The sequence below is a fragment of the Chiloscyllium punctatum genome, chromosome 36, assembly GCF_047496795.1.
Source record: "Chiloscyllium punctatum isolate Juve2018m chromosome 36, sChiPun1.3, whole genome shotgun sequence".
Lineage (NCBI taxonomy): Eukaryota > Metazoa > Chordata > Chondrichthyes > Orectolobiformes > Hemiscylliidae > Chiloscyllium > Chiloscyllium punctatum.
The window spans coordinates 53339903-53353491 of record NC_092774.1 but is presented as its reverse complement, the minus strand read 5'-3'; positions in this window follow the sequence as shown (position 1 = coordinate 53353491).

Here is a 13589-nt window from a genome sequence, read left to right as displayed (position 1 = left end):
GTGTCAGTTCTATTCGTCTCATTTTAGGAAATATGTGGAAGCCTTTGAGAGGGTGCAGAGAAAATTTACCAGGATGTTGCCTGGAATGGAGAATAGGTCTTACGAGGATCGGTTGACAGCACTAGGCCATTTCTCATTGGAACGGAGAAGAAAGAGTGGTGACTTGATAAAGGTGTATAAGATGATCAGAGGAATACATAGAGTAGACAGTCAGATACTTTTTTCCCCGGTACAATAGAGTGTTATAAGGGGACATAAATTTAAGGTGAAGGGTGGAAGGTATAGGGGGGATGTCAGGGGTATGTTCTTGACAAAGAGATTGGTGGGGGCATGGAATGCGCTGCCTGTGGGAGTGGCAGACTCACTGGTGACCTTTAAGCGGCAATTGGATAAGTACATGGATGGGCGCTTAAGATAGGACAAATGTTCGGCACAAGATCGTGGGCTGAAGGGCCTGTTCTGTGCTGTATTGTTCTATGTTATACGTTCTATGTTCCTTCCCTTCTTCCAAGATGATATTCGAACCTGTGACTCCTTGGAGGGGGAACTTGCGATGACCATCAATCCTCTAGATATCTTTACAGAGAGGTGGACGCAGCAGGGTGAGGCGTACGTTACTTAAAATTGCAATTCTAATTTGATTTAATACCAGACATTCCACTTCACTGTCTTCCTCTAAGCATTGACCTTATCCAGCTTTGCGTGTTAATGCTTCATTGGCCTTATGGATGTTTTCCTGTTGGCGGAACGTATGGCATAATTTTGTTTTCACATTGGTGTCTTTTTATCTGAGTCACCCTACGCACACTCAACCACGATGTTTGTGATGTGTATTAAATAATGATCTACGGTTGTGACGTGTCAGTGTAGAGGAAAATAAATGAATCAACAGCAGTTGTGGAAGCTTTCTGCAGTGTCGAGAATAGCATTAAGCTGGCGCCTCACAGCCCATATACAGTAAAGAGATAAATAAACGATGTCTGGTGACATGATATCAGCCTCCTTGCAGTTATTTCACTGTCAGTGAATAGTATGGCAAATTGAATACACAATAGACAATAGGTGCAGGAGTAGGCCATTCCGCCCTTCGAGCCTGCACCACCATTCGTTATGATTATGGCTGTTCATCCTCAATCAGTATCCTGTTCCTGCCTTATCTCGATAACCTTTGATTCCACTATTCTTGAGAGCTCTATCCAACTCTTTCTTAAACGAATCCAGAGACTGATTCTCCACTGCCTTCTGGGGCAGAGCATTTCACACACACACCAGTCTCTGGGTGAAGAAGTTTCTCCTCATCTCTGTCCTAAATGGCCTACCCATTTAATTGCCTTTGATTATTGACTAACAGTTTCTTAGCATGTGAAACCCCACTTAAAAGAAAATGGGACACAACCCAGAAGTAGGAGTAAGGTAATTTGTAAACATTAATTTGATGTGTGCAGCCACCTACCTCTCTTATGATGATGACCATTTCACCAACAGAACGTTCTGCATCACTTTCCAGTCTATCTCTGTGGTATAAAAGCTGTCAGATATTTCACACCGTTGAGAACCGTCTTCATATTCAAAATATAATGCAAACCAGAGAAGGAAATTTTTGGCCTCCTTTCATTCCAGTGGTAATTAATGTAGCAATAACTAAATGAGTAAGTAAATAAATAAATAATAGGTAATCCAAAGAAATGATCACCTGGCCGGTCAGAACCCATACACTGTGTATCTTTTCATAACGCATGAAGGGGGAATAATCTCAATGCAGGAGCGACGAGACAAAGCTGTACGTGCCTGAAGAAAAGTTGCCTACAATAGTTGTCTTTCACTAGGAGTAATTACTCATGCCACTCTGCTTTTATTTGGGAAGTTTGAATAGTTTGAGCTTACTGTCGAAGAGTGGGACCAGTATGTTGAAAAATACGCTTTTCTCCCCAAGCAAATGGTATTGGGACGGTTGAAAAACAATGTGTAATCCTTGTAACTAATCATTTATTACGAGTTTGACTTTCCTCTGATGGACGCAACACTGAAACCTTTGAAATAGTTGATGGATTTTCTTATGAAATATTATGAAAAAAGATCTCTTCTAATTAGGAGACACTTTGGCTTTAGAGTCATAGAGATGTACAGCTTAATTAGCTTTCTTGAGAACCACGTGAATCTGTATCGGGTTTTCTCACCAGGTTAAGACGACAGTCAGAGGCTTGAGATATTGTCTTAATTCTTAATGAAATGCCGAGAGATTGTTTGCTCTTTGTGATTAATGATTTAACCATGCAAGAACGCTTGCTATCTGAAACCCAATTGGACTTCAAACAAGGTGCTACCAATGGCACTGTAATTAGAAAATGCTGCAAATGAGGGCAGGGTCCAAATGGACGTTTACATTTAGTTCATCTATCTGACAGAGAAGTGGGAAGACCACTGACAATCGACAATCGCTGAACCTCATGCAATGCATGTACTGTGCAGCGGGATCCCACACCAGACCACAGGAAATCCCCACAACAAAGTATTCCTCCGCCAAATCGTTAAAAATTTCTTCAGAAGTCTTTTTAGATTAGATTATTTACAGTGTAGAAACAGGCCCTTCGGCCCAACAAGTCTACACTGACCCTCCGAAGAGCAACGCACCCAGACCCATTACATTTACCCCTTCACCTAACACTACGGGCAATTTAGAATGGCCAATTCACCTAAACTGCACATTGTTGGACTGTGGGAAGAAACCGGAGTACCCCGAGGATAACCACGCAGACACAGGCAGAATGTGCAAACTCCACACAGACTGTTGCCTGAGGCGGGAATTGAACCAGGGTCTCTGGTGCTGTGAGGCAGCAGTGCTAAACACAGTGCCACCGTACCGCCCATTTTAATTTTTTTTTGTTTACAAAAAAAATGCAATTTATTTGGAACTGGATATCATTAATTGAAACAACAGATTGCATTTTAAGTTCAGAATTCAAAGACAATGGTTATGCAACTATCAATCCTTCACAGCTTAATACTTTCTGCAATCTTGTACATTCAGGAAAATTAAAGCTCTGAATTCATTAAGATGGCAAACAATTACATTCTCCTTCCATTATCCTTTGAACATTTGCAATGGATTAAAGAACAATTTAGCACATGTTCTAACTAAATCATGTAACGTGATGAAGGGCTCCCAATAACATTTGCACTTTAAGCTTCAGGACACCGTCATATTGGAATGTGGTTCAGTTTGACTTCTGGTGGAAAATCAAGTACATTCTCATTTGCTTTGAAGATTGACTGGTAAAGTAAGAAATTTTCAGTCCTCCGAGAACAGCATTTGCACAAGATTTGGCTTGAACAGCTCCGATTCCAACAGATTTAGGGATGTGCAATATTTCGTGAGAGCTGGTCCAGCATTCACTTTCAGAACCATTCGAAATTCATTTTTAAGGTCTTTCGAAGATGGCCTGTCACCGCCGTGACAATAGATGAAGACAGATGATTGTAATGGATGTGTTTCTTCGGATTCGAGACAACAAAGAGGTCCTGCAAGGCTTGACCATTAAGAAACCCCATAGAAAGATATCCAGGACAGTTCACACTCTAACAAGTCCACCTGCATGTGCAGTGGAACAGTTAAATTGCTTTACAACATTAAAATTAGAAGCCGTTAGCATAAAACATTAAAATTAGAAGCCTTAAATGGTCACCTGATTGCAATGAAGGCCGATACAGCTGCAGATGCAACAATGATTGAGGGACCAGTTTTTAACAGTATTCACTCTGGATTTCATCTTTCAGGTTGGTGTAAGAAAGTTTCACAAACACCGTTATGGAATTAAAGAAGACAAAGCTGTGTCACCCACAGCTTCTGGTCGAATTCAGCGGTGGTCCCTCATTCTTAGTGTCGTGAATTACAAGTTCCAAAACAGTCCAGCAGGCAAGTGGCCTTGAGCAGCCACCCACTCCCATATACTTCATCAGTACCGCCTTTCACTAAATGCTCATTCTGTTTTTAAACCTTAGGGACACACGTCCATTCAGCACTGACAAAATTCAACTGCGTACACAGAGTAATCACGTCCTGCCAAAAATCAAATATCTGGAGGCAATGGGAGAAACAATCGGACCACCACAACTGGAGTTGAAGCGTGCATATAGATGCACGCACGCACGCACGCACACACACATGCGCGCGCACACACACACACACACACAACACACACACACACATGCGCGCGCACACACACACACACACACACACACACACACACACACACACACACACACACACACACTCTCTGTATTACGTGTGCAGGGCATTGACCAAGAACATTTTCAGCACTATATCAGTTTTAATTGGCACAACCTAATGGTCAAGGATGTCAGATTGACAACATTTTACAATTAACTACGAAGCTTTACTCTTCAAGGCAATTCTTTACAAAAGAGCAATTAACTGTTTGAAATTTTCTAGAATGTCGACGTGATATCTATCATATATGACTGTGATTTCATTTCAGAATTACTTCCCTATCTGCCCCAAACCCATATACACACCATCCCTTTCCCTCTCTGTCTCTTCACTTTCTGACAGTGTTATGGACCAGACCCAGAGCTCCGCAAAATATTTTAAGAAAGTAGCAAAACCCCGAACGCTCTTGTTTTGGAAAGGCTCATTTAAGATAGAAGTTGCAGAACTGATGCAGCTGGTCAAACCACTCAGCTTTAAACGTAATATAATTTCTTTAAGCATTACCGATAAACCACGAACAAAAGAAAACAGAATTTCAATTAACTTTACATATTTGATAACCCAACTGATTCGATCACAACTTCATGAAGCTTTTCCAATCTCTGCACCATCCTATAAATACACCGCTGGAAAATTTAAATTCAAACAGTGCTTATGACAGGCAGGACAGTTTTCAGAGAGGAAGATCAGGAAGGCCTCTGTTGAAGCATGGCAGCTCTTTTCACTGTATCTGATTGTCTGGGTCCCCAGTGGTTTCCTGCCGACTTGCGAAAACAAATCAAATCAGAAAACAAAACCTGAACTTGGAGACCGAGTCACTCCCATGTTGTTGTTCAAAGTAACTATTTTCAGGTAGGTCCGCACCTCTGCCTTTCCGATAAAAGCCGAAGATGACATGACATTGCTAAAGGTGCAGCATCATCGAAGTCACTCACGCACTCAGACAAACGCACACATATCAGAGAGATAAAATGCGCAAATGTAACATAGAACATAGAACGTAGAAATATACAGCGCAGTACAGGCCCTTTGGCCCTGGATGTTGCGCCGTTCCAAGCCCACCGAACCTACACTAGACCACTATCCTCCATATGCCTATCCAATGCCCGTTTAAATGCCCATAAAGAGGGAGAGTCCACCCATTGCTACTAGCAGGGCATTCCATGAACCTACGACTCGCTGAGTAAAGAATCTGCCCCTAACATCTGTCCTATACCTACCACCTCTTAATTTAAAGCTATGCCCCCTCGTATCTTTACATACTCCTTTGTGTATATTACCTAAGATAATTGCTTTTCATCCACGTGCAATTATATTTTCACTGTACTAAAAGATTTTCTCAGATCAGTACAGTAATCTGACGCTTTTCTTTTACCGCAAGTGCCCTAACATCGAGGTCCCATGTTACTTTGAGCACTAATTAGACAGTTCTCACAACTCATAATTTATCGTTATATTATAGTGACTCGATTATATTCTTCATGCCTTCCTGTCCATTCTGTTCAGCTGCATTAATCGTTATTTCTGTCATCTTCCATGCATGGCGACAAAATAATGCTTATGTTTTTCAAAGTTCTTGATGACTTCTATTCCAATGTTAAGTTCTTCTCTTTTCCATTCAGCACTATTTCATTGCTCTTTTTTTTTCTCATTTCCATACGTTTGGTTCATTCCACTTCTGCAATCCAGGACACTTTTTCCAGGTGCAGCAGTGAACATTCCCACAAGTTCTCCAAAGATGCAATTGATTCCTTTGCAAATGTTAGTCGTGACCGCCAGTGGACAGCAATGCCATAGCATTATAAAGATGCAGTTTTCAGCAATACGTAAGCCATACATAGAGCTTCCCTATCTTCCCTGTATGACTCAGATGTGCCACTGTGAACAGTATTGACATTCTGTGTCCAGTTATCAGGTAGTCTTGTAAACAGCAATCTCAAGGGATGGCCCAAACTACAAAGCAGATGTACATCTGTCAGCAATGAGTAAACATAAATTTCTCCATGTTTAACTTTTAATTTCCTAATTATATTCACTGAAATGTTTTCTCCAGTGAAGTTTTGGTAACTTTTAATTGTACACAAAGCATTTCTAAACGCATTTGAAGAAGCATATGAGGTAGCAGAGAAGGCAGGCACTGAGATTTACAGGCATTACCGGATTCACAACTGCATGGTCACATTTTTGTCCATTCGATTAGTGGTTTTTCTCCCATTGTCAGCTTCACCATCCCGACCGGAAGTAGTTGAAAACATAACGGTAATTTACTACTGTATTAGATCGCAGTAATAAACTAAACTTGATTGTTGTCAGACAGCCAGAAAGTCATTGAGTCCAACTGCATGGAGACAAACCTTTGACCCAACCTGGTCCACGCCAACCACAATGTCCATCCACGCTTGCGCCAGCCTCCTGCCTCTGGCCCATATCCTTCGAGTCCTATCGTATCCTATATTGTGTTGACAACGAAGCAGCAAATACCCCCCTGTTTGAAATGGTAAATCAGTAACTGGATATTTAAAACAACTATCTGAGAGAAACTGACACAATTTGAAGTAGAACTCGACTTTTCACTGGTCATTTCAAGAAAGTGGGGAGAAGATATGTCTGTGTGTACTTGTACGTGTGAGAGAGAGAGAGTCTGTGAGAGAGATACAGATAGTGAGGGAGGGAGAGGATTAAACAAACAGTGAAAAGCAGAGAACGGGAATTAGATAGGACATGATATGGGTCCGAACATGGCTTAAATGAGTGAAAACCAATGATACAATATCTGTGAACATCAGACCGAATTTCGAAGTCTAAGTTTGACTTTTTTATTGATTATGAGTATGAAGCGAAATTGAATTTCAATGACTGGGTATTTTCAGAAATAAATCAAGCACAATAGACATGAAACATTAAACAGAGTGGTTGGGTTATTCACACTGATATTTGTCATCTGACATTACACTTCAAAGAATATTAAATCAAGTATGTTTATAACGTCACAGGACCCCACACAGCACGGAAAGTAGAGGACCGAAACAGTGAGATGATGCATGGGCATGTTATATTAAGAAGGGGGTACTTTCCATTGTTTCTTGCAGTTGTCAGTCAGGCTCCTTGGATATTTTAGGGCATTCTTTAACTCCTCCCTGAATTTTCTCTGAGTCCCAGCATAAATGAATGGATTGATGCAAGAACTCAAAAGCTGAAGCATGATTCCAAATTCTTCCAGAATCACATTGGAATTGGTTGTGGAATAATAACTGACTCTCGCAATCCGAACGTAGAGAAAGGTTATTAGAATCCAGACCCATAAGAGTATGAAGCTCCCTGAGATGGCAAAGAGTAAAACAATAGACTTCCTGCGGTTTTCCATCTCTGGGTCACTCTTATTCTCGACATTGCTGTGGGCCCGTAGTCTCCTGCGAGCTTTACTGGCTGTTAGAATGTGTCTGACAGTCTGAGCATTGAGCAGCAAAATCAGCGTGAACACGAGGCAAGGCAGTAAGATACGAATAATTAGATCATATGCAAACCATGTTGATGATCTATAAAATATTAATTTAACCCTACAAAACCAGGGTGTATTGTTAGTAATGTACAAAGGTTCATATATGAAATACAGGAACGAACATTTAAAACAGCACACTATAAAAATCACTCCAGTTACATACACCGCTGTCTTCTCGGTGCAATAACGTGTTTTCATCTTCTGGCAAGAAACAGCTATGAATCGATCAACTGTAAAAGCCACTGTTAGCCATGCAGAACTGGCTAATGCTGCAATATTTAAGACAGCACGGAGACTACATAACGGTGTAATGGAAAGAAAACTGACTGGGAAGTAAATAGCAAATATCCTGTTTAGGATTACAGCAACAAAAATGACAAGAAGGTCCGATACTGCCATTGATTTCAGGTAGCGAGTGACACATCTGGACAGACCGCATTTTCCTTTGGACAGAACCGCAATGGCGACTATGTTAGCTGTAACATACACACATAGCATTAAACTGGCGAGCTTACAATAAAGAGGTGAAGTGTACCCTGCGTGTGTTTTTGAGGCACAGATGGTGGAGATGGGAGGTAAGGAGAAATAGTTGTTGTGACATAGAACATAGAACATCGAACAATACAGCGCATACAGGCCCTTCGGCCGTCGATGTTTTGTCGGCTTGTCATACAAATCTGAAGCCCATCTAACCTACACTATTCCATGTACGTCCATAGGCTTGTCCAATGACGACTTAAATGTGCTTAAAGTTGGCGAATCTACTACCTTTGCAGGCAAAGCATTTCATACCCTTACTACTCTCTGAGTAAAGAAACTACCTCTGACATCTGTCCTATATCTATCATTCCTCAATTTAAAGCTATGCCCCCTCATGCTCGCCGTCACCATACTTGGAAAAATGCTCTCCCTTTCCACCCTGTCCAACCTCCTGATTAACTTACATGTCTCTATTAAGTCACATCTCAACCTTTTCTCTCTAACGAAAGCAGCCTCAAGACTCTCAGCCTTTCATCATAAGACCTTCCCTCCATAAGAGGCAACATCCTAGTAAATCTCCTCTGCACCCTTTCCAAAGCTTCCACATTCTTCTTATTATGTGGAGACCACAGCTGACCTGAATACTCCAAGTGCAGCCGCTCCCGACATTTGTACAGCTGTAGTATTAACTCATGGTTCCGGAACTCGATCCCTCTATTAATAAAAGATAAAACACCGTATGGCTTCTTAACAACCATGGCAACCTGGATGGCAACTTTCAGGGATCTTTGTACATGGACACCGAGATCTCTCTGCTTATCTACACTCCAAGAATCTTACCATTAGCCCAGAATTTGCATTCTGGTTACTCCGACCAAAGTGAATCACCTCAGACTTGTCCGCATTAAACTCCATTTGCCACCACTCATCCCAGCTCTGCAATTTATCTATGTCTCTCTGCAACGTATAAAATCCTTTGCCACTATCCACAATTCCACCGACCTTCGTGTCGTCTGCGAATTTACTAACCCACACTTCTACGCCCTCATCCAGATCATTTATAAAAATGATGAACAGCAGTGGATCCAACACCGACCCTTGTGGTACACCATGCATAACTGGACAACCTGCCTATTGAAAAGGCAATCAGTCTTTCAATATTTTACATTGATTTAATTAGGTCCGTCTGCGATATTGACTTAAAAACTATCACTTTCCTGAGACGTGCAATTTATGTGCTTACAGTGTTCATTTATTTCACCATCAACGTTCGCATTGTTATTTAATAACATGGAACTTAACATGAATGACACATATACTGTATTTTTGTTGAAATCAAACAAATAAGTGCTTAATTTAGTTGCGAATGAATTCTGCAAATAAGCTCAATCACGCTGCTCCGAATCATTAAGAAAAATTATAAACTTATGAGCATATGTCAATGAACCCGTTCGAAAATGTATTCTAAGAGACAAAGTGAAAGGGTGGTTAGCTTCTTCTGAAATTTGGCGGATAAGACGGACAAGACTCCATGATTATTCCGGGAACATTGTTGGGAAGCCATGTACTCTACTATGTGCAGAGCAAAATCATAGGATGTGGCAGAATTTGAGGTCTGAGTCGGGGAAGGAAATTTCCTCATCCAGTGACGAGTAACAGAAACATTATTCTTGAGAATGATAGTGCTATTTAAAAAGGGTGATATTTTAAATTCAAAGGAGCAACATATATGGGTAGAATAGCTATAAATCGAAAAGTATTTTCAGAACAGCCTGTGGCACTTAAATAACAGTTAATCTTCACTTTTACTTTGATACCGTGTGACAATTTCCAAGCATTTGCCCGGCAAACCAGCAATAAAACTATATCACCAGTACGCTGGCAATTCAAAAGAAAATGTGCAATTTGTTGGATTAGCTGGCGTTGGACAAGGGAAGACAATTGCATTAATGTGAAAAAATTGGTTGTACCCACATATGAAGAAACCGTGTTCAGAAGAGTTGAAGTCGTACTGTGAAAGGGGAGAACATATAGCACTAAATAAAACCTTGCGATTGGAAACTTATACATTTAAAGGTGTAACAGTAGAAGTGGGAATTAATTCAGCTCAAAGATGAGTACTTGATAGCTTTTCTTTAAAATTCAGTTCTTGCTTTAGTATGAAAGAAGCATAGTTGATGAATGGGGCACTGAGTTAGCAAAACCATTAAGACCGCAAACAATAATGATCTGCAGTACTTTACCTGGAACTCCTATTGTTGCCAGGATCGGATAGTAAATGGCAGACACAAGGTACTTTTGTATTCCATGCATTTCGTCAGAAATATGAGCTCTGCAATTCATGGGAATATTGTTTTATTTATCATGAATGTTAACCACCAGGGAGATAATTTTGTTTCAACATGGATGCGTCTAATTGAAACAAACATATGTAAAAAGTTGTTGACAATCACATGTTTTTGTTTTGTGAAGGTGCATTTAGCTTTTAAAAAGTCGCACAAGCATTTACATAAGATGCCCATTGCACATCTGTTCTCAGGAAGGAAAGCAAGTTTTTCCATTGGTGCAAGTGGAATTTCTTCACGAATAAATTATAAGATAAGCAACATACTGTTGGGTTAATTGTTTTGAGCATAATACAGCACTGAAACTAGACATTTGGTTCCTCAATGAAAGGCTGTATTCATTGATGTCCAAAGCTCTGCATGCATACTCATGCAGGGATGCACATAAACACACCACTATTCCCCCATGTGACCTTAAATTTCGATGACGACACACACAAATGAAATTGTTCAGCTGTTTAGAATCTGTCATGTCACAGGGCAAGTAATCCAAAATATTAGCTTCATGCTCTGTTTGCAAGTTTTCAATATCACCGATGACAAGCTCGCACACCTATTACGTCTGATTTCATTTATAAATGAATACGCAAAACACAAATGCATTTCTTTCCCAGAAAGACAACAGTGAACCAGATGGTAGTGTGTGTGTGTGTAGATATATATATATATACACACACACTACAATCTGGTTCACTGTTGTCTTTCTGGGAAAGAAATGCATTTGTGTTTTGCCTATTCATTTATATATGCAATCAGATGTAATAGAGATGTGCATCCGCAGATTTCCATCCACATGAAATGCTAATTCAACTCCAAGGAAAAGTCTGCTTGTTACAGTCTTGATACTGATCACTCAAAAAACACCTTTAAATCATATTATCCATTCATTAACCTGGTGGTTGTCCATCGTTTTGCAAACTGACTATCATAGTTTCCAGCTTTACAATGATGATACAAGTTAAAAATTTTTACTTTAACAGTAATGATTCAATGACCACCAATAGTTCTGGAAGGTGAAATGCATTCACGCACCCTCTTATTCTTTTTTCATCATATATCATTCCCAATAATGCGATAGTGAAATAACACATTATAGCTTGTGGTCCTGCTTTCTGTGCCACAATATCCACCAATTTTCAATTCATTCATTCCTCAAAGGCCAAACAATAACGGCAGTCTCCTTCCATAAATGGTTGATAACGCAGTTCTTAGAAAACAGTGCACCACGTTAATTTCAAGTCGTTTGGACAAAATACTGTGTTGAATTCCTAGAAAATAATAATGTACGTTGAGTTGAAATGCTTTTGTGGATATACCTTTTGGAAGGCAATAGTAAAGTTCGGAATCCCCATGCAACCATCACTACTGCTTGGCACTATCACTAAGGGAGAATACAGAATGTAAAACCAATTGTTTTACTTTTTCAATTTCTTGGTTGTTATTTTTTTCCCCATTGTTTCTAGAAATTGTGTTTGTTAGTCTAATTAGTGATCACAACGATGCAAGGCATTGGTGTAAATTGCTGCTGCGAAAGTACTCATTTGGAATAGAAACCTATTCAATGAATTGCTTGATTCATATGACTCACTCAGCATGTGCGCAATGAATGCGTAATTGCTCCAAATAGTCATCAAAGTAGAACACATTACGTTTTAAAAACACAAACAAATTCCCTAAATAAAACATACATTTCACAAAACGAACTACAACGAATAATGTTAAGAAAGATTTAAACAATAAATTATGGCTGATGCCTGTTCCAATTGAAATATTTCTCCTACGTGATAACGAAAAAAGTTATATATGCTCCTGGAAGTGAGGGAGGTACAAACTATTGGATATCAACACACAGTTCCCAGGTCATTCCACTGGCATGAAGAAATATGCATGACGCATAAAGCAACAAAACGATTTCGGATTATTTTCAGAAAGTAAAGAGCTGAAGAATCTTCATAGAGATGAAAAACACAGTAACAAATCAAAAGGCCAAGCAGTGCATGTGCAATTCAACAGAATATCAAAAATTGTACACATATTCTGTCACCGTCTGCATTCGCGAACATTGGCCTATTTAATCAACTAAATATATTGTGTGCACAATGTTGCATTAGCAAATCGCCAATCATTATGTTACAAGTTGATTTAAACATCCTTCCGAAATTTCAGGGGCTTGTAGACATCACACTTGTTAAATATATTCCGGTCAAATGCATTTAAGTACGGTAATGTTTTGACTGGATAGGTTGAGTTTGCGTCCAGACATTTACTTTCAGGGCTGTGAAGAATGCTCGGATTATGATCAGTGTTGGCAGATCTGCTGCTCAGAATGAAATCCAATTTCAAAGGGTAATCTAGATATATCAATGGAGCAATTCTGAGCCTCACACTGCACCCCAACCCTTGATACTTTCAGAACAGGTGACCAAGACCTTAAATATATACGCATATCTTGTTCTATGATCACAGGTTGATTATGCATGCGATAACATTTAAGACTGGCTTTTGATTAAGAGGCGATAGGTTGTTCATGGACTGAAAATATTCTCCAGATCTTTTTTCACTTTCAATCATCTTGCAGAAATTTCATTCATTTCACCCCCCCCCACCCCACCCCCCGATCTCCAATTGTAATTATGGATCATCTGCCAGCACCTTCTCATTTAAAGATTTTTTTACTGCTCTTCAGTTTTTAAATTGGAGGCACATGTCTTAAGCACATTCTTTGGTGCATTTTCTTCATTCATTTATGAATATAAGTTATGTTAGATGTAGCAACCAAATCTGTTACCTAACAATCGACACCCGAAGATAATGACACTCATCCTGACTCTCAGGTGATCATTACAAAACATATAAGTTTTGTGGAGCGTGCTGATGCATCCGAATCGCCTGAACCCATTTTTTTCGGGATCATGCTTTGTTAAGTATTGCAATCCAGTTTAATTATTTTGTATAAAATGGACCGAATATCACATATCTGCTGGAGAAAACGTAGAACTATGGAAATCCAACTAATGAGTCATTGACGCCTCCATTT